We start from the raw sequence: 25,257 nt of genomic DNA, 5'->3' as shown, positions 1-25,257 counted from the left end.
CCAAGGTTGGTCAGATGCTTAGAAAAGGCTGACAAAAGCGGGTCGAGGAGCTCAACTTCGTCCTATAGTGATAGGATGCTTGCTCAACATACTATAGTGGACAACAACCAACAATCAGAACTGATGCAAACCACACAACAACTCATCACAATAGTATAAGATATGTTGTTTGATCAACAAAACATACATCAAACCGAGCTGAATTTAAGGTTCATCTGTCACACACTCACATGCCACACGCATTGGGTTGACGCGCACCGATGCGCACACACACTCTTATTACAAACAGTGTCATCAAACCAAGACAAACCAGCTGGGTTGTGAATGCCACACCCAATCCATGGAAAGCCAACACTACTCCAAGTAGTAGCACAAGACACCAACCCAATCCAGCATATACGAAGATGAAGACAGCTCGGTGAGAAGGAAACACACCATTTATTTGCCGTGCAAGCAGCAGAGGCGGCGGCGGCACAAACACACTTATTTGAAAAACGCACATGCAACTGGAGAAACACCCGAGAGCCGTGAGATGAGGACTTTTAGCAGCAATAAACTGATGCTTCGCGTAAGCCACAACCTCCTTGCGCCATGGAGGAACACACATCGGAGTAGCGCAACAACAGATTAATTACCTAAGAAACGGAGAACAAAAAAGCAGATATATTACTACTCACTAGTGAACATTTGACGTAGAAAAAACATTATTTATCCACATGTGTATCGCATACAAGAAATCAATGTGCGACAAACCTTAGATAGGAGGCCCTCGGGAGGGTCTTCTTGTAGTAGGCCGAGTGGTGTGTTTTGAAGAGCGACGGGTGATGTCCGGCATCCAGGCCATCCCACTCGAGGTTGTCCCACAAGTCCTTCTTGCAGTCCACCAGCGGCTCAGGACCTTCACATGCTACAGCAGGAAGACGCCTGAGAGCCCAGCAGTCCCTGATGCCGACCATCTGCAACGCTGGTGTAGTCAGTCTGGCTTCACATATCTGCTCCAGCTTGTGAAGATGGTGTAGCTTGATGTCCTTCAGGTTCTTAAATGTGACACCAGATGCTATGCTCTCAGGATACTTGTCATCCAATGGGAAAACATGTTGGAGGTTACTGCAGTATGCGATCTGGAGGGTCTCCAAGTTAGGCAAGGTGAAGGAAATGGGGAGGACGAACACCAGCCTAGGGCAATGGTATATGTATATGTGCTGTAGTTGTTGGAAACAACAAGTACTATCCCGAGAATTAATGCCTCTACCCCATATGCAATAGGCCAACAGAAGATCAGAAGCTGAAAATGTCCTTATACTTGCAAACCTGGCATCTCCATACCTATAACGAAACAGAGAGTGTAGCTTGGAACACCTCTCAACATGACACCATTTTAGTTTTGTCCACAACCAAAAATTTGTTGGAGGGATAGCAGTGATAGAGGAATTGTCATGCACATGCAACGATTCAACAGTTCATGTGAAATCTTGGAAACCCCCTTCATGTTGCATCCTCTCTAAATTATAGCTTCCTTCACCAATCTCGACATGTACATTCAAAGTTTGAAGCGGTCGACAGTTCCACACCAAAGAAGGGCATGCTACATCTTTAGCAAGAGTAGTATCACTATATGGTAAAAATGGCCTTGTTGATACCAAACCCTGCCGGGTAGATCCAATCTCCTTGATACTTTTGGTGATGTTCGCTTGGCTACGGCTCATACAAGAGATAAGGAGGTACACCTTGGAGACAGAATTTTGTGATCGGCTATTGAGCCCCTCTGAGAATGACCAAATGAACCTTCCATCCGTAAAAACAATATGTGCTTGAAAGCCAAAGAATCCCTGTTCTCCACAGTAGACCACTGGTCTTTTAGTCCCTTGAGTGTCCACATGTAGAACTTCCAGTCTAGGTGATCCTTGCCATATTAGGCTACGGAGCCCCACACAGCCCAGTAGGAATAGCTTCTTGAGTTTCGGGACATCCATTGCATGGAGGTCAATTATTTTAATGGTTGTACCAGAGAGGTCCAGTTCCTCCAGATTTGGCAGTCCACGAAGGAATATGTTATGCAATTGACCACAACCGTGTAGGGAGATCTTTGTCACCTTGACTATTTCAACAGGAGCTAAAGGAGACTTGAGGCGCAATTCCTTTTGTGGCAGGTGTATGGAATGTGTCCAATTCTCTGCTGGGCCATAACCATCGAAACTAAAACTTTCAAGCAGTGGAGGAGCTCCTTCCAGTCCAACATGCTTCAAGCTAGAACAACCATCAATAACAAGCATCTTCAGACTTTTTGCAGACGACAATGTCGGCAATGATTCCATGTGATTGTTGCCAGACAAGTCAAGGAGCTCCAGATTCATCATATCCACAGAATAACAATTGTCCACCATAACCACATCTGAAGATTCGGTCAACCGGAGCTTATGAAGCTTCTGTAGCTTCTTCCATGCATGACTTATAGCCTTCCATAAGACTCCCTTTGTATTCAGCTCTCTGAGATTGATCATCAGTTCAATCATCTGAGGCAACAAAACAAAATCTGTGAAACGTAAATCAAACACCAACAGGTTTGGAAAACTTGGCCCTCCACTTTGCTCCTTCCCTGTGTTTGCACAATGGTCAAGCCAAAGGAATCTTAGGTTGTGGCAGCACTGAAAAGGAGGGGATGCAAAATCAAAGCAACAATTGCAGAGTTTTAACACACGGAGGTTGCTGCTGGCCAGTTGAAACAAATCATTATGTACATATACTGGATCATCCCCCTGGCAAGTTAGGAAATATGATGATGCACTTCCAGTAACATAAGAGATATCATCTGCTGTTAGTTTGTTAAAGGTCACTAAATACCAACCTTCATAAGATTTTTTTCGTCCATAAAAATCTGATGCCAAAGCCATACATCTTGTTTCATCTGAAAAATAGCCACTTGATTTTTCTGAATAATAGCCAAATTGCGTTATCACTCCATACAATGCATTACCGATCTCCCATGCTCTATCCTCAAGGATTCCATCACATATCCAGTAGTTGCAAGCATGAGTAGCCCAACCATAGTCAACACCGATAGAGTTTTTAGGTAGCTGTGCTGTCAAGAAGAATGAGTACAGGAAGCAATCCAAAACTATTTCTGGGTTGATGCCATCCATACAAGTGTCACCAATCACTCCGACAGCTTCTTCGTGCAGTATATTATGTATTTGTTTTATGCCTTCATTCTGATAGAGACTGATAAAAATATCATTACTAGCAGAAGGGGACATCAACTTGCTTTCTCTCATGTTGACCAGAAATCTTCCACAATTGGTCCATAATAATATACCTTTACCGAAAATAGGAATGCCACATTCTATCAGATCAATATCTTCAACTCCTCCATAATCAATAATCATCAAAAATCTTTCATCTCTTATAGAATTATTAATCAAACTTCCGATCCCAGACACCTCTTTTCTATTGCTGTTGTGTACCCCTCTGAAATCATCATCTTCATCCTGCTTATCAAATATGGGCATTTCATGGTGGAGGTTCAACTTCTCTGCAATTGCCCTCTGCATGGTCCTTTTGTTTATACACTATGAGCAGTCCACGTAGACAACTCTGTCAAAATGCTTTAACTTGTTGAAATCATCACATATCATGGAGTTTACGAGTTTGGCTGTAGCTCTGAGGACGCCAGATGCTCCCATACCCTCGCCCCAGCCATAACTGGTGAATACTTCAGGTTTGCCTTCAGCAGTACCGTTGTTGTGCAAAAGATTAACCAATTGTTTGACAGCGTCATCAAAGTCCTTTACAACCTGTAGTAGTTAAATGCTATTATATATGATTAACACAATGCATATATTGGTACTATAATTTCAATCAGAGCATGTTTGGTAACCACTCGGGCAGGGGAATCGGAGTTTCCACAAGGGTGTTTGTGGAGGGGTTAGACATTGTAGAGTTTTACTCCCATCCCTTGTTTGGTATATGATGGAATTAGTGTGGGATAAAACTCTGCCCACAGATTAACAGGGTACCCCTTTGGAAGAAATGGGTGGGAATTGGCTTCCTCAACTCACATTTCCCTTCACACTTAAACTTCCATTCCCTCTAAACAAAAAGTGGACTTTTAATCTCATCCCCCTCAACTCTCATTCCCCATCTCTAATTCCCATGAACCAAACATGTTGTTAGTACTCCCTCCTGTAGAAGTATAAATGTAGAGATAAGGAGAGATAGAGATAGACTTAGCTTAAACACATAATATCTTGCCTTGTACTCCAAGACTTTTCTATGTTGTACTCTATATATACCCCTGCAAGGATCAGAACAATAGAAAATACAATATTCATCCATCCTATAATTTTTCCAGATGGTATCAGAGCGGTTTGTCCCACGATGCCGATCCTAGGACCTTCAATCACTTCCGCAACGCACCCACCCTGGGGAGATTAATCTCCTCTCCCCGGGGGCGCGACACCCGATCTAGTCAAACATTAGATTGGTTCTGTAAGTGCATCTAGTGCCCCTTAGTGATTTTGGTGTATTGAAGACTTATAGGTTAAGGGACTGATGCGTTTGTGAGTGTACACAGGTCTATAAGTCTCTGAGGAGTTTGATATTTACAGAGAAAGTCGACCCCTAAAAATGAAGTTTTTCGACTGAAGACTTTGGATTTCTGAAGACTTTCTGAAGACTTTGAAACTGAAGAAATTGGTGTGATCTTGAAGACTTGGTATTCATTCGAGGAACATGAAGCATGAAGATTTTTGTTTTCGTAGTTTCATTTTCTATTTCTTCAGTCATATGAAGCACCGTACTGTTAAAGGGGGTCGAGGAAATACTAAGGAAAAGTTTCCAAGTGATGCTCAACTCAAAATCCTACACCTAGCAATCCCTTCGAGTGAAGCCATTGGAAATCTCATACAGTTCAGTCAATTTATTTAGTGATAGAGACGAAGCTCTTCTGGTCTCTAAGGAATTTGTTCTGATTGAGGAGTTGGGAATTTGCCAGTGCGGATTGCCTACAAGTGAGGAATATGATAGCCCTGAGGAATTTGTTAGTCAAATTTCTGACCGTTGCTATGCTACACGCCAGCTGTCCCAAAATATCCTTCCACCTAACGGTCATATCATTGAAGGGAATTTATGTCTTATCATGTCGGGCTGCTCCCTAGGCTATAAATAGCCGCCCCCCTACAACCACTAGCTGGTTGGCTGCTCCAAGAGAAACTGACACTTGTCATTTGAGAGCATCCCATCATTCGAGGACTTTGAGCGAAAATCATCAAGTGAGGAAAAAACCCAAACCCAAACACCTTTAAACCCAAAGTGATTAAGCATCACATAAGAGATTGATCCCGCGTGGATCCGACGCTTGTTACATTTGAAGACTGTGCATCTTCCAGACGGTTAGACATCATGGTCTAGAGCATCAAAGAGGAAATTGTGGATTGCCGAGTGACCGAGTCTGTGAAGGTTTGGAAGTCACCTGAAGACTTACCACGAGTGATTGGGCGAGGTCTGTGTGACCTTAGCTCAAGGGGAATACGGTGAGGATTGAGTGTTCTGGACTGCGTGTTCAGGGCTGGGTGTCCGGGACTGTGTGTCCTCAGGTTTGAATACCTAGCCGCCCTAACCAGACGTACAACTATCACAGCAGTTGGAACTGTTCTACAAAATCATTGTCTTCACCGAGCTAACTGGTTCCATTTCCTCAACCCTTTCATTTCCTCATTTCTGTGTTGTGTTCTTGTTCATATCTGTTTGAAGACTTTGACTGAAGACTTTCTCTATTTCCTCAGTTCAATTTCTTCGGTCTGTTTGTCTTCATTCTGTTTATCATGTGTTTACGCTTTCTGTACTCTGTGCTTGTTTTCATTTCATCATGATGACCATGCTTATGTTATGTTATGTTTGCATTTGAGTACTTATTCCGCTGCAAGTAGTTCTTCACTCAGGAATTTCTTCACCCTGAAATTCCTCAGTGAAGAATCCATAAAAATCTCCTATTCACCCCCCTCTAATCGACTTAACGCACTTTCAATTGGTATCAGAGCAAGGTACTCCATTGTTGTGTGTGATTTTGATTTAACCGTCTGGAGTTTTAGTTATGTCGACCGCATGTATGATCAAGGTTTCTGTTGGGTGTCCTAACTTCGATGGGACAGACTACCCCTACTGGAAGAATAAGATGCACATGCATCTTGAGGAAATTGACAACGATCTCTGGTACGTTGTGGAGAATGGCGTTCCCTCTGTCACTCCCACCATCAACGCTGCTGATGTGAAGAGATTCAAGCAACTCGACTCTCAAGCAAAGAACATCATATGTGGCCATCTGAGCAAAGGGTAGTATGGCAGAGTGAGTGCTTTGGAAACAGCAAATCTTATCCCGGACAGGCTGTCCAAGGTAAATGAAGGAGTCTCAACACAGCGTGACTCTCGAGTCGACGTTCTTCGCAATATTTTCAACCACTTCAAAAGACTCGACAATGAAAATGTTCAGCAAACCTTTGATCGCCTCACTGACATCTCAAATGAGCTACAAGCACTTTGTGTCACTGACATCACCGACCATGAGGTGGTGAAGAAATTGCTAAGATCGCTTGATTCCTCATTTGATACTTTGGCATTGATGATACAAGAACGTGGAGACTATAAGTCACTTGATCCTGCTGATATCCTCGAGAGGCTAAACACTCATGAGTTCCAGCTTGCTGAGAAGAGAGATCTCTATGGACCAAGCTATGGCAGACCATGAGCTCTGAAGGCTAAAGCAGTTTCTGAATCAGAAGGTGAAGATTCTGGTAGCAGCCTTGGTGACTCTGAAGAACTGAGTCAGGAGCTAGCAATGCTCGTGAGGAAATTCTAGAAGTTCTTAAGACGTGGTCGTTTTGGAAAATCCTCAAGAAGTGGTGACTTAAGATCAGATTCCTCATCCCATGATTACAAGAAGAAACTCTGTCACAAATGCAAGAAACCCAGTCACTACATTCAAGATTGTCCTTAGTGGGAAAAGGAATCAAAGAAGAAGAAGTGCAAGCATTACAGTTCTGAGGATTCAAAGAAGAAGAAGAAATCTTCAAAGTCCTCTTCATCAAAACCTTCAAGATCTTCATCTCACAAGAAGAGCATCTCCAAGAAGGCTCGGGCATTCATTGGCAAGGAAATGGACTCCGAGGCTAAATCTGAGGAAAATGAGGAAGAGGAGGAATCTGAGGAGTTAGACTCTGGTGTGGCGAGCCTAGCCCTCACTGCCGCATTCGTCAGCAAGTCCATCTTCAACTCTGAGGAAAAGGACCTCTCCAACACCACTGACAACGGCGATGATGACTACTCTCCCACCTATTGCTTCATGACAAAATGTGCAAAGGTACTCAAATATCCCTCCTCTGAATCAAGTGAGGATGAATCTGATGAAAACCTTAAACCCAGCTATTATAAACTTGCAAAGATTGCTGTGAAACTGCAAAAGGCTTTGGAAAAGGTTCAAAACATGCTAGATAAAAGCGATGATATGTTGGGCGAGGAAATGGATCACACTAAAATTTTGACTAAAAATCTTCAGAGACTTCAGTCCAAGTTTGACAATCTTCAAGGTCATCATAACACTCTCCTATCTGATCATGAGAAGCTTTCTTATGAATTTCTTCAAAGGAAGCAAGATCTTGAGTAGTTAAGAGTGAGTTATGAAGATCTTCAGAAGGAGCATGATTCATTACTTGCTCAACAAATAAGTGCTACTCAGGAAGAATTTATTCCTCCATGTTTGAAGTGCATTGAACGTGAATCTTCTAATTCTTCACCTGAATGCTCAAATACTTCCATTGCTGCAAATTCTTCAACTGCCTTTGCTATCACTAATTCCTCATCTAAGGACATTGCTAGTATCACTGATGATGCAGGGCTGAAGGAATTGTATATGTCAGGCATGTACAAAAGCCTCAAAGGGCATCCAGCTCTTTGTGATGTGCTTAAAAAGCAGATCCTCAACAGGAACCCTATGAAAGAGGGTATTGCCTTTGAGAGGAAACTTAATATTGATGGGACCTACTCGAAACCTGAGCAGTATCCCAAAACCTCATGGGTTGCTGCAAAGGGACCTTCAGTGGATCCATCTACTCTATCTGGCTTTACATGTGAATCTTCATATTCTTCTGATGAGTCAATTGACTCCAACTATAAACTGTTCAAAAATCAGAATGGTGAAGTATTTGCTAGATATGTTGGCACTAACTGCAGGAACGGTTCTCCTATGAAGAAAATCTAGGTTCCCAAAAGGTGCCTTGAAAGTCTTCAGGTGAATGTCATCATGACACCACCTTTGAAGAATAGGAACCCCATATCAAATTCTTCATATGGACCAAATTCTTCATATGGATCCAAGTCCTCTTACGGACCAAATTCCTCACGTGGATCAAATTCCTCAAAAGGATCAAAGTCCTCATATAAACATCATCATGCTAACCAATCTGTTTCGCAGGGAAGATCTAAGGATTATGAATATGTGCATTATTCTTCAAATCATTATGTTCATAAATTCTCGAAGAATTTCTCTGCTTACTCTTATGCTTACCCTAATCCCTCTTATGTGGAACAAATTGGATTGGCATCTATGCCACCTTTCTCTTATGGAGCTCGTAGAATGATGAACTCTTTGCCACCCCTTCAGATGTGGGTGGTGAAAAAAAAGAACTAATCTCTTATGCAGGGTCAGGTCTCCAGACGAACTTAATCATCTGAAGAATTTGCTGGAGACCTGAATATGCTTGAAAGGACGCAAGCTAATCATGAAAAAACGAATTTTCATTTCTCACGTCATCGTACTGCTTTTATCTGTTCTATTGCTTGATGAAATTGATCTGATGAAATTGATATCATATTCTTCACTTATGAAGTATATGAGTTCGTAAGTTGCACTAATTCATCTGCAGATGATCAACCCAAAGCCACTGAGTGGGTCCTCGATAGTGGATGTACAAATCACATGACTGGTGATTGGAGCTTATTGATGGACTCTGTATTATCTACATCACATCTAAGCATATCACCTACACTGACAAAGGCAAAAGTAAGGACCACAACCTGCTACATGTCTACTTGCAAAAGCTTTAGAAGGCTGGCTATGGCATCGACTACTTGGTCATGCTGGGATGAGGAACTTGCACACGCTCGCGAAGAAGAAGCATGTCATTAGCATCGAGGGTGTAAAATTCCTCAAGGACCATTTGTGTGGAGCTTGTGAAGCCGGAAAGATGACCAAGGCCAAGCATCCCTCCAAGACCATCATGACTACCACTCGTCCATTTGAATTGCCTCACATGGATCTCTTTGGCCCTACTCACTATGCCGCATTTACTAATGTTGCATCTTTATATGGTTTTGTCATTGTTGATGATTATTCTCGATACACATGGGTGCATATCATCACTTACAAAACTGAAGTGCAGGAAGTCTTCAGACGATTTTCCTTGAGGGCTTCAACCAACTTTGGTGTGAAGATCAAGAACATTAGAAGTGACAATGGAACTGAGTTCAAGAACATTGGTCTTGATGACTATCTTAATGAACTTGGTATCACTCATGAGTTATCTTCTCCTTATACTCCTTAGCAGAATGGCGTCGTGGAGTGCAAAAACATGACTCTTGTTGAGATGACTCACACTATGCTTGATGAGTACAAGACGCCTACTCACTTCTGGCCTGAGGCAATTGATACTGCGTGCCACATCATCAACAGGGTATATCTTTACAAATTCTTCAAGAAGACTGCATATGAACTTATCACTGACAAGAAACCCAATGTGAGTTATTTCAAAGTCTTCGGTGCTAAATGCTAGATTAGAGATCCTCATCATAGTTCTAAATTTGCACCGAAAGCACATGAAGGTTTTATACTCCGTTATGGTAAGGACTCGCACACCTACAGAGTCTTCAACACCTATCACCACAAGGTTGTTGAAACTGTAGATGTGCGGTTCGATAAAACTAATGGCTCGCAAAGAGAGCACTTACCTCCTGTGACAGATGAAATACCTCCTGAGGAATCCATCAAGTTCAAGGCTACTAAGAATGTCATTCCTACCGAAGAATCTGCTGAAGAAGTTGTTCCGGAACGTGAAGAACGTCATGTTAATGCACCTGAGGAAAATGGTGCTGAAGAAAATGATGATCACATTCCTCAACGACAACCAGCTCATCCTCGCGTTGCAAATGAAGTGCGGATTGAGAAAATCATCAGCGACATCAACATTCCAGGTCCTCTCACACGCTCAAGAGCTTCACATTTATCTAACTTTTGTGGGAACTTTGCTTTTGTCTCTATCACAGAGCCCACTAAGATAGATGAAGTATTTTAGGAGCCTGAGTGGATTCAAGCTATGCAAGAGGAATTACATCAATTCGAGCTCAACAACGTGTGGGAACTGGTCAAACGTCCAGATCCCCGCAAGCATAATATGATTGGCACAAAGTGGATCTACCGCAACAAGCAAGATGAAAATGGCCTTGTGGTGAGGAATAAGGCACGACTTGTTGCTCAAGGCTACACACAGGTTAAAGGAATTGATTTCCATGAAACTTTTGCACTTGTTGCTAGACTTGAAGCTATTCGCATATTACTTGCTTATGCTAACCATCATGATATCATCTTATATCAAATGTATGTGAAAAGTGCATTCCTCAATGGTAAGCTTGAGGAAGAAGTATATGTTGCTCAACCCCCAGGTTTTGAAGATCCAAAGCATCCCGACAAAGTCTTCAGACTCAATAAGGCCCTCTATGGCCTCAAGCAGGCCCCTCGGGCGTGGTATGATACTTTGAAGGAATTTCTCATGAAGAAAGGCTTCAAACCCGGTTCACTTGACCCAACTCTTTTCACTAAATCTTATGATGGTGAATTGTTTGTGTGCCAAATATATGTTGATGATATTATTTTCAGCTGTACTGACCAACATTATAGTGATGAATTTGCCTATATGATGAGTGAATAATATCAAATGTCTATGATGGGAGAATTGAAATTCTTCTTAGGTCTTAAGATTCGTCAACGACACAATGGCATATTCATATCTCGGGAGAAATACCTCAATGGTGTACTGAGGAAATTCGACATGCAATATTGCAAAGGAGTCAAAATCCCTATGCCCACAAATGGCCATCTATGCACTGATGAAAATGGTATTGACTTCGATCAAAAGGTATACCGCTTCATGATTGGCCCTTTATTGTATTTATGTGCATCTAGGTCAGATATTATGCTTAGTGTTTGCATGTGTGCCCGATTTCAAGATACACCGAAGGAATCACACCATAAGGCTGTGAAGCATATTCTTCGATATCTAGCTCACACACCAACACTTGGATTGTGGTATCCCAAGGGCTCGGCTTTTGATCTCATTGGATATCCAGACTCAGACTATGCTGGTGATCGTGTGGACCGCAAGTCAACATTTGGGACATGCCATTTCCTCGGACGATCCTTGGTCTGTTGGTCCTCGAAGAAACAGAACTGCGTATCACTGTCTACTACTGAAGCTGAGTACATTGTTGCTGGTTCTTGCTGTGCTCAATTGCTATGGATGAAGCAAACCCTCAAGGACTACGGCGTCAACATGAAGAATGTGCCTCTCTAATGTGACAATGAGAGTGCCAAAAGATTACTCATAACCTAGTTCAGCATTCGAAGACAAAGCACATTCAGATTCGTCATCATTTTCTTCATGATCATGTGGTGAAGGGCGACATCTCTATTTAACATGTGAAGACTGAAGAACAGATAGCTGATATCTTCACTAAGCCCTTGGATGAGAAAAGATTTAGCAAGGTGAGGTGTGAGCTAAATATCTTAGAATTTTTGAATGTCCTTTGAAAAGGACACACATCCTAACACTTATGCACAATTGATGACTTAGATGTGCAACACATGAAGTAACTTTTTTTCAATCAATGAAGACTAACCCTCTAAGTGTGAAGAAATTAACGAAGAATTTGATTCTTAGAACCCTACGACAATTGTACGTGGTGTCTGAAATCATCATTCTTATACGGTGGATCACGTCACCACCAAAAGTTGAAAATCCTCAATCTGAGTTTTCCTCATTGAAATTCCTCAGTTGTTTTTTTTTCTTCAACTTTGCATTGTCTTTCACTCTTTCAATGAGGAAAACTCAGATTGAGGATTTTTACATCATTCACTTATTGCTATTTCTTCAAGTAGCTTGTTATGTTAAGTGAATGTGATCGGACTCTTCCCCCTCTATGCTAAACTCAACCTAGTCTATTCACAAATTCTTCATGCGTGTTCTATTTGAAACTCGTTCAAAATCTTCATTGTGTCCTTGTCAGCTGAAGAAATTGTGAACAGAACTTTAAACTTATCTTATCTAAATTTTCGGCTTTTGCCGCTCAAACCGTTACACATTCCACGATAATACTTATCTATTCACCCACGATCTCACACGATCTCCACCTCACAGTACCTAGGTGACACATGTCACGCGAATGAGAAGGGTCAGGGGCACGTTCGTCCAATTTCTTCGGGCGAGCAATTTTTCACTTCGGCTATAAATACCCCTCCCCTTCCTCACTTCGTTCTTTTACTCCACTCGATCTCACTCCCTCGCTCGAGCTGTCAAACCCTAGCGCTGCCGCTACTTCCATCATCGCCGGTGAGGAAGAGCTTCACTGCCTCGACCTCGTCGCCGCCGTACTCGCGCCGGCTGCGGATTTCTTCACTCCGCCGCCGCTGTAGCTGTCTTTCTCTGCCAAGTTACGGCGTGGAAGATCTGAACCGACGAGCTTCTAAATCTACACTTCACAGTTCGTCGTGTTCTTCGTCAAAGGTAATTAAAAAGTACTTTTAGTGCCCTTGTTGATTCTGATGTTTTCTTCAAATCTTCAAAAGGTGTTTATTCCTCAACTCTTCACACACTAAACACCTCACATATCATCGATTCTTGATCTGTTTCTCTAAGCAACATTTTTCTTTAAGGTTCCTCAATTGTGTGGATTTTCAAATCTGTACAACTCTGAAACCTAAGTCAAAGAACGCTTAGTGAAATTCCTCAAGACTCATCCGGTAAAATTCCTCAAACTTGTTAGTTTTGCAAAAACTTCTCAGAACGCATATGACCTCTCCAAATTCTTCGCAGCTATACTCTGTTCATAGGTACACATGTCCACTGCTGAATCTCTAGGTTCTCATCAACTTAACTCATTTGCAGCGTTCCTCGAAAAAAAGTTGCATACCTCTTCAGAGAACTCAATAGTTCAAAACCCTCAGCTGAAGAAAATGGCAGATGGCAAGAAACCTCAGAAGGGAGGAAAGAAGATGGAAGTCAACACAGCTTTTTAGATACCTGATGACATTTACAAGGATTATTGCACTCCTGATGAGGCCACTCATGGAAAGAAAACCAAGAATGAGCGCAAAGTGCACATCCAAAGGATAGAGAGGAGATGGGCACATGAATGGAGGGAATATCACTATGTCACTCCAAAATATATGAAGAAATTCACTCTTCACCCTCCTTGCCCAAGACCTCATTGGCACTTGGCCAAGAAGCTGATCCCACTAGCCTCAAGTGCGGTGAGGACTATCCTGATGAATGGGCCAAGCGTTAAGCTAAGTTGGGTAGAGTAGTAAAAGAAGCAGTGAGGAACTTCAATGAAGACTCTGCTGCTGCTGCTGCCACTATTGAGGCCTCTACTAGCAAGCCGAAGAAGGCCATGCCTAAGAAGCCCCCACACAAGCCCAGTGCCTCTTCTTCTTCAATGCCCTCATGGCCAAGCTCCTCTGTAATGCCCTCACGGCCAACTCCTGCAATGCCCTCACGGCCTATTCCTCAAACCGCCCCAGTTCCTCAAGTTACAAAATCCTCGGCTCCTCCTTCAAAATCCTCAGCACCTGCGCATCTCGCCTCGTGTCAAAGGACAACATGCATCTCTATTGCCTCAGGAGCCTCTGCAAATTCATTAGCTCCACTGCATTCTTCAACTGGCCCCACTCTGCTGAAGACCAAGGCCACTGCTGGGCGAGGCACTAGACCAAGTCCTCAAAGGAAGCAGGTCGCCTTCCAAGTACCGTCTGATGATGACAAAGCTGACGATGAAGAACTCGCTGAAATCATCAGAAACAAACAGCAGAGGGCCGCTAGAGCCAAAGGCAGTAATGTGACATTGATGTTGGATCCCAAGTTGATCCTAGACTTCATTGACTTGTGGCACAAGGACCCCAACACACCTCTGCCGAAGATGAACCTCACTCCTGGTCAAAGTCATATGCTGACTGCCTTCATTGGCGAAGAAAAATGGAAGTTCGAGAAGGCTAGGCAGCTGAAAAAGGTGCAATACAAGAAGGAACGCCTTCTGAAGAAAAACAATGTGAAAATGACCATTGATGAACTCATTGCTCCTCAGACTGAGATCAAAAACCTCAGTGATGAATTTGACACGTATCGTGCAGATTGGCTTGGAGCCAAAGTCAGATTGTAAAGTTAACCGAATAGTTCACTACCAGTGTTGTTGCTCCAATGCAACAAGAAATTCCTCAGGCTGATGCATCTGGTCAGCCTACTAAAGAAAATGCCAGCACTGCTGATGATAATCAGGATGCTGAAGAAAATACTAGTACCAGGGCTGATGATTGCATTCCAGCCGCTTATGAAACTGCCAGGGCAACCTCTAGTGTTGTACCTGAAGAAATTGCCAGGACAGCTGAAACTTCAACCGATGTGCCTGAAGAAACTGCTTCTACTAGGGCAACCACATCTGTTGTGCCTGAAGACATGGACCCAATTTCCTTTGCTCCTCTTGCACCTACACCAAGTCCAATTCTTCCTTCTGCATCAGAAGCTAACATGACGAAGGCTGCGGAGCGTGCAACTGTGAAGAAAAGGAAAGCATCAACTTCATCAAACTCTTCACCTTCGAAGAATATGAAGAAATTGACCAGCTCGTTTGACAATTCGATTGATGTTGTTCCAGTCTCATGCATGCCATCAAAGGAACCTGTTCCTTTTGATGAAGAATACGTGATCCCAAGCGAATCTGATGAAGACATCCCTTCTGCTGCTTCTTCAGAGCAGTTGGATGAAGAAATTGAAGTGGATGCAATCCCTTCAACCCCGGTTTTTTCATCGCCCGTGCCTTAGTTCACTACTGAAGAGGCCGGCGTTGAAGATATAAGTAGAGAGGATGAGGATGTGGACATTGGGTGCACAACGCCAGTACTGAATGATGACTTTTGGGAAAGTCAGCACCCCAATTCTCCTTCGTTCACTCCTCTGCAACAAATTCCTCAGTCCCTAGTGACTACTGAAGTTCAAATGGGTTCTGAAGAACCACACCCCACTCCGTCCATCGCTGAAGAGATTCCAGCCACTAGTGTTGATGACATTGCTGCTGAAGAATTGAAGACCCAAGCTGCCACTGAAGAAGAAACTGAAATTCCTCAGCCTGCGGATCCTGAGATTGCGATTCTTGAGGTTGTGATGCAATTGACTGACACTCCTCACCCCAAGCCAACGGATCATTTCTCAAAGAAGCAAAAATTCAAGGCTGATGACTTCTTCCACGAGCACGTATTCTTCAGGGACTACAACTCTTATGACTCTGCTCGTCTTAGAAGGAAGCGCTTCTGGACTGCCAGCCAAGCAAACTTCTATTATTCGCTGCTTTTCAATAAAGACAAATCTTCGACCATGAGCATATTCCTCACGTGGACATGGAATCACTGCCTTGTTTTGCGTCTGTCCTAAGTGTTCTTCATGATGCTAGGCTGCTCAACTTTTGCACTGACATTGTTGATTGGAATGAAGAACTAATTCTTCAGTTCTATGCAATGCTGCACATCTCCGGAGATGCTGAAGATGTGAACTCTTGGGTATTGGACTGGATGACAGAGAATACTCACTTCAAAGCACCGGCCTCTGAATTGCTTCATGCCCTGCCTGTCAGTCCTCCCCTTGAAGGCGCTTGTTGCATATATAATGAACCTGAACTTACCCCTCACTACATGCAAGTGTTTATGAAGCCGCCGAAGCCCGGTCAAGCCCCAAGGACCAAATTCCTTGTGAAGGAATTATTGTTTGTGCCTCAAATTGTCTGTCGCATTCCGATGAAGACATTGAGTCCAATCAAAGGCCGCGATTCAAATGATGAAGAAGTTGTTGGCATCATGAAGAATCTGCTATTCAATATCATACATGGCATTCCTATCAACTACCATGATTTCTTCATGAGAACTCTGGCAAATGTTGCACTCTCTCCTTTTGAGTTGAAGCCTTATGCTCCTTGGATTATGAGATTCCTCAGAACAAGATCTTCACTCAACTACAAGGTTGATTTTCAGAATCATGTCAGGTACTTGCCCCCCATTGAAGTCCTTAAGCGGACATATTCCTCATCTAATGAAAAGGGCAAGGCCACTGCAATTATTGATGAAGCATTCGTCCATTGGATGGTCTGTTCCGCAAAGCTGCATCCTACTCCACCAATGATAACTCTGCCACTCATGACTCTGCCGCAAATGCTTCAAAGCAAAATCCTCAAGGCACAGCTCCAAGGGTGATGACTGATCGTGAGCTTCTCCTTAGTCTTCACCAGAAGGTCGATCACAACCACAAATGGGTTAAGCGTCAGTTTGGTTCTATTCTTCACAACATGACTGCTACACGCAATGCAGTGAAGAAAAACCATTACTACCTCCATGAAGTCTTCGGTCGCACCTGGGATGTTCTGTCACATCTGTATGGTGAAGATGATCTGAAGCAAATGAGTTTCAAGCAGGACTTTGAATGGTTTCAGCCGCCACCGGCGAAGAAATTCAAGAAGACTAAAGTTCCTTCCTTGGTAGCCAGCTCATATTCTTCATCACGCGCAACAGATGAACATGAAGACCTGGACGACACTGCGGCATGCCCTACTTCAACAACCGACCCCAACAATGTTGGCGCTCCTTCATCGACTCAGTGATGATATTCTTCAGGGGCGTTAGTCCTCATTTTTCGTCCCTTTTGGTCATTCGATGACAAAGGGGGAGAAATTTGAGTTTAGTCTTCAAGCGGGTCTACTTATATGGGTGTTTTTTCTTCTAAGTTACAACTCTTGTTCTTTTGAAGACTTTGCTGGATCGAGTTGTAAACTTAAACCCGATGGTGGTCTGATACTTTTGATGTGTTCTTCTGCATGCTTATTCCTCGTATATGTTAATGCATGCATGCCAAATTACATCAGTCACCATATTTCATCATACATTTCAAATTCTTCATATTATATGTTAAATGCGTGTATGGATTACAAGATATAGGGGGAGATCTCCATGATTATACTATTCAAGTGTGCATTGCTTTAAAAGCTAATTCCTCACTATGCACATCTTCAGGGGAGTTCTTCTATATCTTGCAATCAAATTCCTCAATATCAGCATTTACAATTCATATGTTTATCCCCGTTGAAAATTACCTATATTGTCATCAATCACCAAAAATGGGGAGATTGTAAGTGCATCTAGTGCCCCTTAGTGATTTTGGTGTATTGAAGACTTATAGATTAAGGGACTGATGCGTTTATGAGTGTACATAGGTCTATAAGTCTCTGAGGAGTTTGATACTTACAGAGAAAGTTGACCCCTAAAAATAAAGTTCTTCCACTGAAGACTTTGGATTTTTGAAGACTTTCTGAAGACTTTAAAAGTGAAGAAATTGGTGTGATCTTCAAGATTTGATATTCATTCGAGGAACATGAAGCGTGGAGATTTTTGTTTTCATAGTTTCATTTTCTCTTTCTTGAGTCATAGGAAACATCGTACTGTTAAAGGGGGTCGAGGAAATACTAAGGAAAAGTTTCCAAGTGATGATCAACTCAAAATCCTACACCTACCAATCCCTTCGAGTGAAGCCATTGGAAATTTAATACAGTTTAGTCAATTTCTTCAGTGACAGAGATGAAGCTCTTCTGGTCTCTGAGAAATTTGTTTTGACTGAGGAGTTAGAAATTCGCCAGTGCGGATTGCCTACAAGTAAGAAACAGGATAGCCCTGAGGAATTTGTTAGTCAAATTTCCGACCGTTGCTGTGCTACGCGCCAGCTGTCGCAAAATATCCTTCCACCTAATGGTCATATCATTGAAGGGCATTTATGTCTTATCATGTCGGGCTGCTCCCTAGGCTATAAATAGCCGCCCCCTACAACCACTAGCTGGTTGGCTACTTCAAAAAAAACTGACACTTGTCATTTGAGAGCATCTCATCCTCCCAGGACTTTGAGCGAAAATCATCAAGTGAGGAAAAAACTCAAACCCAAACACCTTCAAACCCAAAGTGATTGAGCATCACTGAAGAGATTGATCCTGCGTGGATACCACGCTTGTTACCTTTGAAGACCGTGTATCTTCCAGATGGTTAGCCGTCATGGTCTAGAGCATCCAAGAGGAAATTGTGGATTGCCGAGTGACCGAATTTGTGAAGGTTTGTAAGTCACCTGAAGACTTAACACGATTGATTGGACGAGGTCTGTGTGACCTTAGCTCAAGGGAAATACGGTGAGGACTGAGTGTTCTAGACTGCGTGTTTAGGACTGGGTGTCCTCAGGTTTGAATACCTAGCCGTCCTAACCAGACGTACAACTGTCACAGCAGTTGGAACTGGTTTACCAAATCATTGTCTTCACCGAGTTAATTGGTTCTATTTCCTCAATCCTTTCATTTCCTCATTTCTGTGTTGTGTGCTTGTTCATATCTGTTTGAAGACTTTGACTGAAGACTTTCTCTATTTCCTCAGTTCAATTTCTTCAGTTTGTTTGTTTTCATTTTGTTTATCCTGTGTTTACGCTTTCTGTACTCTGTACTTGTTTTTATTTTATCATGATGACCATGCTTATGTTCTGTTATGTTTGCATCTAAATACTTATTCCGCTGCAAATAGTTTTTCGCTCAATGAAAAATTCATAAAAATCGCCTATTCGTCCCCCCCTCTAGTCAACTTAACGCACTTTCAGGTTTTTTAAATTAGTTTAGATCTAAATTTCAAAATTCCTATTAGATCAGAATTTCTTTAGCAACCGAATAAATTTCGACGACCCTCACGTCCGGTGAAAAATCATAGGTGACCATCTACACCGCCGGATCCGGTGCCATACTCCGAGCGCCCTGGGCCAGCCGGCAGGTTCGCATCGCCGTCTAGCGCACGGTCGCTGGATGGAGGAACCCGCGCGCACCTGCATCGGCCACTACACGCGCCTCCATCACCGAACCTGCGCGTCCATCGACGTCCCATGCATGCAGCGCCTTCCGAGTTCTTGACATGACCTGCCACGCGATAGATCTGATCGTTCATGGCTAACTACGTCCACGTCCCATACATGCGTGCATGTATAGGCTCCATCTGAGACCAGTACGCGCGTACGGGAGATCTATAACTCCAACACTGACAAGCGACTTCAGGCGGCTTCGATCCCGGCAACACTGGCGCACGACTATTTCGACCGGTAATGCTGGCGCCGTGTCGCTGTGCTTACGTGCATAGCCGTGGACTTCAGCCACGGCCCTTCTGCAGGGTCGACCGGCAACGCAGGCGCCGCACCGCTGTGCTCCGCGGGTAAGGGCTTCAACATCAAGTCGACGTACACGGAGGCGCGGGACTACGGCAACACAGGTGGCTGCTTCGATCCGAACGAGCAGCGCTCACGCGCCTGGACGACAAGTGTTCTGGACGCAGTCACTGATCTACTGCGGCCTCTCCCTCAGAAGGAGACGACGACCCCGGCGGTCAGCAGGCAGCAGTACGCGCGACCGATCGCGGGAGGGCGTAGCTCTCGCAGATTTCGATCTCCTCAGGCTCATGCGTCAGAGTTGATTCCACGAGATTTGCAGCTATCCTAGTACAGATACGGTGACTACACATCCGCGATCCACTGCATCGAGCGATCTGCACCGACCCTCGGCGCATCATCAAGCTCGACAACTACATCGACCGGTCTGCAGGGACGGAGCCAGGATTTGAACAGGGAGGGGGGGCGAAAGAGATAACTAGCACACACTTTAGTATGTATATCGTCTCATATAAAATCACATTGTATATTTTGTAATAGCAAAAATATAATAATTGATTAATGAGAAAATAACACATGTCTTGCAACTGTCGGTGTAAATTCAGCTCTAGAATTACCTATATAATCATACGATTAGCAAGTGTTCAAACTTCAAGGAAATAGTTTGAGAAGTGCAATGTGTTTTATTCTTTCTATCTGTCACCAAGTAAACACATGTAACTACATATGCTGCTAACTAAAGCATTAGGGATTGCCGTATCAGACCAAATTAATAATATGTTAATGTAAAAAAAATACTCCGTTTATACCTCAAGAAACGATCTATTGCTGTCATGGAAGATGTCGCGCGCTTATGGCAAGCCGGCAACAGAGATCAGCAACGGCCATTACAGTATCACCGTTTGCTCAAGTTTGGATGCAGAGGAGATGTAACGATCACAAATAATAGTGTTTCCTGGTGGTGGCTGATGGCAACAAGGGGGCGGCGGTGGCGATATTAGGAATTTGAGACCAGATCGTGTGAGCTAATTGACACCTTCTATGGTTTGAAAGACAACCTAATTTAATTCTAAAAAATAAAGACTAACCTTTTTCCCCGTTTGGTTGCTCATCCGTGCGGCCGGCCGGCAAGATTACGTTGTTGGATTGACAACGGGGCTTTACTGTCCTCTTCCCTTCTCGACTGAGAGATTTGGTAGAAGATCTAGCAAATGGCCGGTGGCAGGTTCATCGCAGGAGCAGTTTCGTTTTTTTAGCATGTTGGAACCAAGCAATTAGGTTTAGATTAGAGGAGACATGAACGGCTGATCCATGCGTACTGCTTCCTAGCGTGACTCTTCCATGGTGGGCTACTTTCCTTTTTCTCTCGGGATTTGGGCATTTGGCCTACAATCACATGTGACAACATTACATGGGCTTTTGCCTAGCGAGAAAAATTAGCAACAGACTAATCACTATTAAGGTAACACGCGATCGTTAGGGGGGGTCTCGCCCCCCCCCCCCTCGTCCCCCCTCTGAATCCGTCCCTGCCGGTCTGCACTGCATAATCAAGCTGTACGACTACGCCAGGCTACAAGCCAATATACTTCGTCGAGCACGTCTACGGGAAGCGATCTCAACATGCACCATCCACACGCCAGGTCGGTGTGGAACGGAATGCAATCTTCATCGACTTTTCCGGCACGACACGACATCGACACTTCATCGCCACAGGGACGCCTTCAAGCGATGCATCATCATCGACATGCCGCTGCAACGCCAACGCTAACACTTCATCGCCAAGGTCTTCACCAACATCATCATCGACACACCGCCGCCGCCTCATCCACAAGATGATGGACGACTAGCTTCCTCTGACAGATTTTTCTGCAAGACGCAACCTCGACGACGGTAAGACCGCGTCACGACAACGGCATCGACTGCGTCATCTACGACAACACGACTGCATCGACACGGCATCAGTACAATGACGACCCCTACACAGCCACATGGTTCTGGCAAAATCGATGTGTGCTCGATGGGCTTCTTTCGGTCTTGGCAAAACCGATGGACTCATCGCCGATGACACCCTCTGACATTCGCAAGGTGTATCGTCCACGTCTGCAGCTTCGTCATAGCGCATTTTTTTGCGCCTCCGGCTTTGTGCGGCTTCATCATCCGCGGCGACTACATCATCGACCACGACTACCTCGACCACTGCTACATCATGATTGACTACCTCGACATCAACATACAGGGCTACGCTTGTAATTACTCATCGGCAACAACTCTAGTCAACAGCGTCCGCGCAGTCACTAGCGTCCTCGCCACTCCCGCTGTGACTGCGGGAGGGAACATAGGAGACACGAGGAAGGCACCAGAAGTGGATGCAGTCACCGCACTATCAGAGATGTAGTTGATGATGGCGCAACGGAGAAGACGACAGAAGAGCAAGACTTTAAATTCAGTCGTAATCAGCCGCTCCACTCCCGCTACGACTGAGAGAAAATGTTAGAAGTATAAACGTAGAGATAAGGAGAGATAGAGATAGACTTAGTTTAAACACGTAATATCTTGCCTTGTACTCCAAGCCTTTTCTATGATGTACTTTATATATACCCCTACGAGGGTGAGAATAATACATAATACAATATTCATCCATCCTATAATTTTCCCAGACCTCCGTCGCACAATATAAGACGTTTTTGCAACAGCTTGCAAAAATGTCTTATATTGTAGGACATTTTTGCAACAGCTTGCAAAAATGTCTTATATTGTAGGACGTTTTTGCAACAGCTTGTAAAAACGTCTTATATTGTAGGACCGAGGGAGTAGAATTTTGCATGTAAATGAACTAAAGCAATAAATGTTGCACTATTATGAAAATATGCCCCCGTCCTTTCACCATCATTCAGCGTCTCTCGAGCTACACCATCAACCTCAGCAATTCTGAATTGGTCTGATAGCAAATCTCGGGAACGCGCCGACAACTCTACTTTATCTAGTTTAACTCGCTACCTACCCCCCTCCCGAGCCCCCCCCCCCCCCCCGCGTGGGCGACCGGGAGGCCCCAGATCCCATTGGTCGGACCTCCCCCACTCCTCCTCCTCCTTCATCGCCGCCGCCCAAGGGCGCGGCTAGGCCAAGCCTTGCTGTCGCCGACGGCGGCGGGGACTCGGGCCCTCTCGCTCGGGTGGGGCTGGCGCGGGACAGCGCCCCCGGGCCGGAGCGTGGCGGGCGGGCCGGTCGCCACGGCGGGTGGTGGCGGCGCATCGGCGACCTCGCTTCCCTGCGTCAGGAGGTCTCGCGATCTGGTGCGTTGCGGCCGCCAGGGACGACGGCGGCGTGACCGGATCGGTTCGCGGCGGCGCGGCCGGATCTATGCCCATGCGTGGGCCTTGATCGCCGGTCTGCCATCGGCACGGTGGTGGGTGTGACTCGTCGGCAGCTGGGCAGATCCGCGGGATTCTACCCTTGTCTGGTCCTTGACAGCGCGGGCAACTCCGGGGGAAACCCTAGATCTCCTTGGGATCGAACGATGGCGACGCTTTTGCGTCGTAGTCCTTCTTTAGGGCATTGTTTTGGAGTTTGCTCCGGTTGAAGGGACCAGCGATGTCGGCGGCGCACGTTTGGTGGAGCAACTGCCGATGAAAATCGCGCCGACTACGGTCATGGCGGACGATGGCGGCGTCTTAGATGTCGTTCCCTTGTCGAGGCATCGTCGTTGCAGTATGCGTCATCAGGCTCGGGATGCTCTGGGGGAAACCCTAGATCTAGGTCTTCTGGATCGGACGATGATAGCGTTTTATCGCTTTCCCTCCTGGGGGCATCTTTTTGGAGTAAGTGCTGGCTGGGGGGATGGTGGAGCGGTGCTTCATCTCACACATTGATGGCGGCGGATATCAACGGCATGGCGCTGTGGAGGCTCGGCGTCCGATGCACGGAGATGGACTCACGCAGGAGGAGGTTGCTGTCCGGCGGCATGGTGACGTCGATGGCAGAGTGGCCAGACAAGGTAGAAGCCTCAATATGATCTGAAGACGGACCTGTGGAAGATGGCGGCGACGACACACGAGTGCGTGTGACCGGATTGTGCCCCAGACCCGGTATGTGGCTCAGTTGGGGCTTCCGAATGAGTTTCGACTTCCGGCTTTTGATGTTAGGCTTAGGTGAGTGGTTTGGGTAGTGGCCCAACTAGCATCCCTTCATCATTTTGAATATGAGTAGTGGCATATGCTGCCAAGATGATGGATTCAGACACATTGTTGTAATACTTTGTAAGGTCCTCGAGAATAATCAATAAAGTGACCGTATGCATCTTTCAGATGCAGAGGCCGGGGGTCATCCTTCTTTTTCTAAAAAAACTATTATGAAACATAGATAAGGCAAGGCATGCATCTATTTTTAAAGATTAAATCGAGCGGAACTATATATAAGTGTGTAGAAGTGTACTGTGGGTTGCTGCAGACCAAAATTGTATTATTGGTAGTCTAAACATTAGGATGATTGACAAAAGCAACATCGAAACACACAAATATAATTTAACCACTGGTTTATTTCGTGAGGTTAGCTACGGGAAGAGATACGAACCAGGAGGTAGGTGAACTGGGCTCTTCTGAACATATTGAACTTCTCACAGAAAACAAATTTCAGCCGAAGAAAACCAGGATAAACATATCTAATCCATCCGATGCAGATTTCTCCAGCCCCTACAAAAGCAAGATGCCTCTGATCAGATGCTGTGAAAAACATATGACAAGACGAGATTATGGTATATACCGTACAAGATGCGATTGCAGTGCCTCTAGAGCTGGGAGGAAGATCAAGTATAGGAGGCAACTAATTAAGACTTGCAGAGAAAGGAAAAAGTTATTTCAGTAAAACTAGCCCCAGAGCAGAGATGCATATATCACCCAATCATCTTGCTGAAACTAAAAAATATATCACTTGGGGATAGCCGGTGGCAAAGCTTGGGAACATACTGTATTTAGTTCAAGGTAGAGCAGTAAAATTGTGTGGCAGATGGGTACGTGTAAGGGAAGAAGCTTCTGGCATCGACCACCACAAGTTTACATATAATAGAGTAGGTAGTATGTAGTTACAAGATGCAATTGCATTACCTCTAAGAGCGTCGAGTGGAGGAGGAGCGAAGAACACTTGCAGAGGAAAGAAGAGTTACTTTCCAAGAAATCCAGTCCCAGGCAACGTGGAGATATGTGATCACTCGATCATCTTGGTTTAGACAACAGAATTTTTCACCTTGCCATATTGTAGAGCTCTGGAACAGAATGCACTGCAAGAGAGAGAGAGAGAGCAGACACATACTCCCTCCGTTCCGAATTACTTGTCTTGGATTTGTTTAGATACGGATGTATCTAGACTCATTTTAGTGCTAGATACCTCCATATGTAGACAAATCTAAGACAAGTAATTCGGAACGGAGGGAGTACATATGTTTCAAAAGAAAGATGGGCGGTGTTGTGGTGATGCTACGAGCTGCTTTAGGCATCTTCCGTTGCTTTCCTTTTGCCAAAGCATCCATGGTTCCTTGCTTGCCCTTGCAGACAACGCCACCGCCGATCCATTTGGTGATCGATCTCCCCTTGCTTCTTTACGTTGCTTCTTTACGACCGAATCTGGCAGGCATCACACATACTTCATTTCCATAAAGGAAAAGAAAGGAACATACTGCTACCTCCATCTTTCTGTACACTGCATTCTTGACATGGATGCTTCGTCACCCCCCAGGCCA

At 44.5% G+C, this 25,257-nt stretch overlaps 1 pseudogene; it reads right to left on the bottom strand.

Moving 5' to 3' along the window:
- Positions 1–737: 737 nt before the first annotated feature.
- Positions 738–24,209, bottom strand: LOC123146856 (uncharacterized; annotated as a pseudogene).
- Positions 24,210–25,257: the final 1,048 nt, after the last annotated feature.

Source organism: Triticum aestivum, chromosome 7A (genome assembly GCF_018294505.1).
Source record: "Triticum aestivum cultivar Chinese Spring chromosome 7A, IWGSC CS RefSeq v2.1, whole genome shotgun sequence".
NCBI lineage: Eukaryota > Viridiplantae > Streptophyta > Magnoliopsida > Poales > Poaceae > Triticum > Triticum aestivum.
This window is presented reverse-complemented; position numbering and strand designations above follow the sequence as displayed.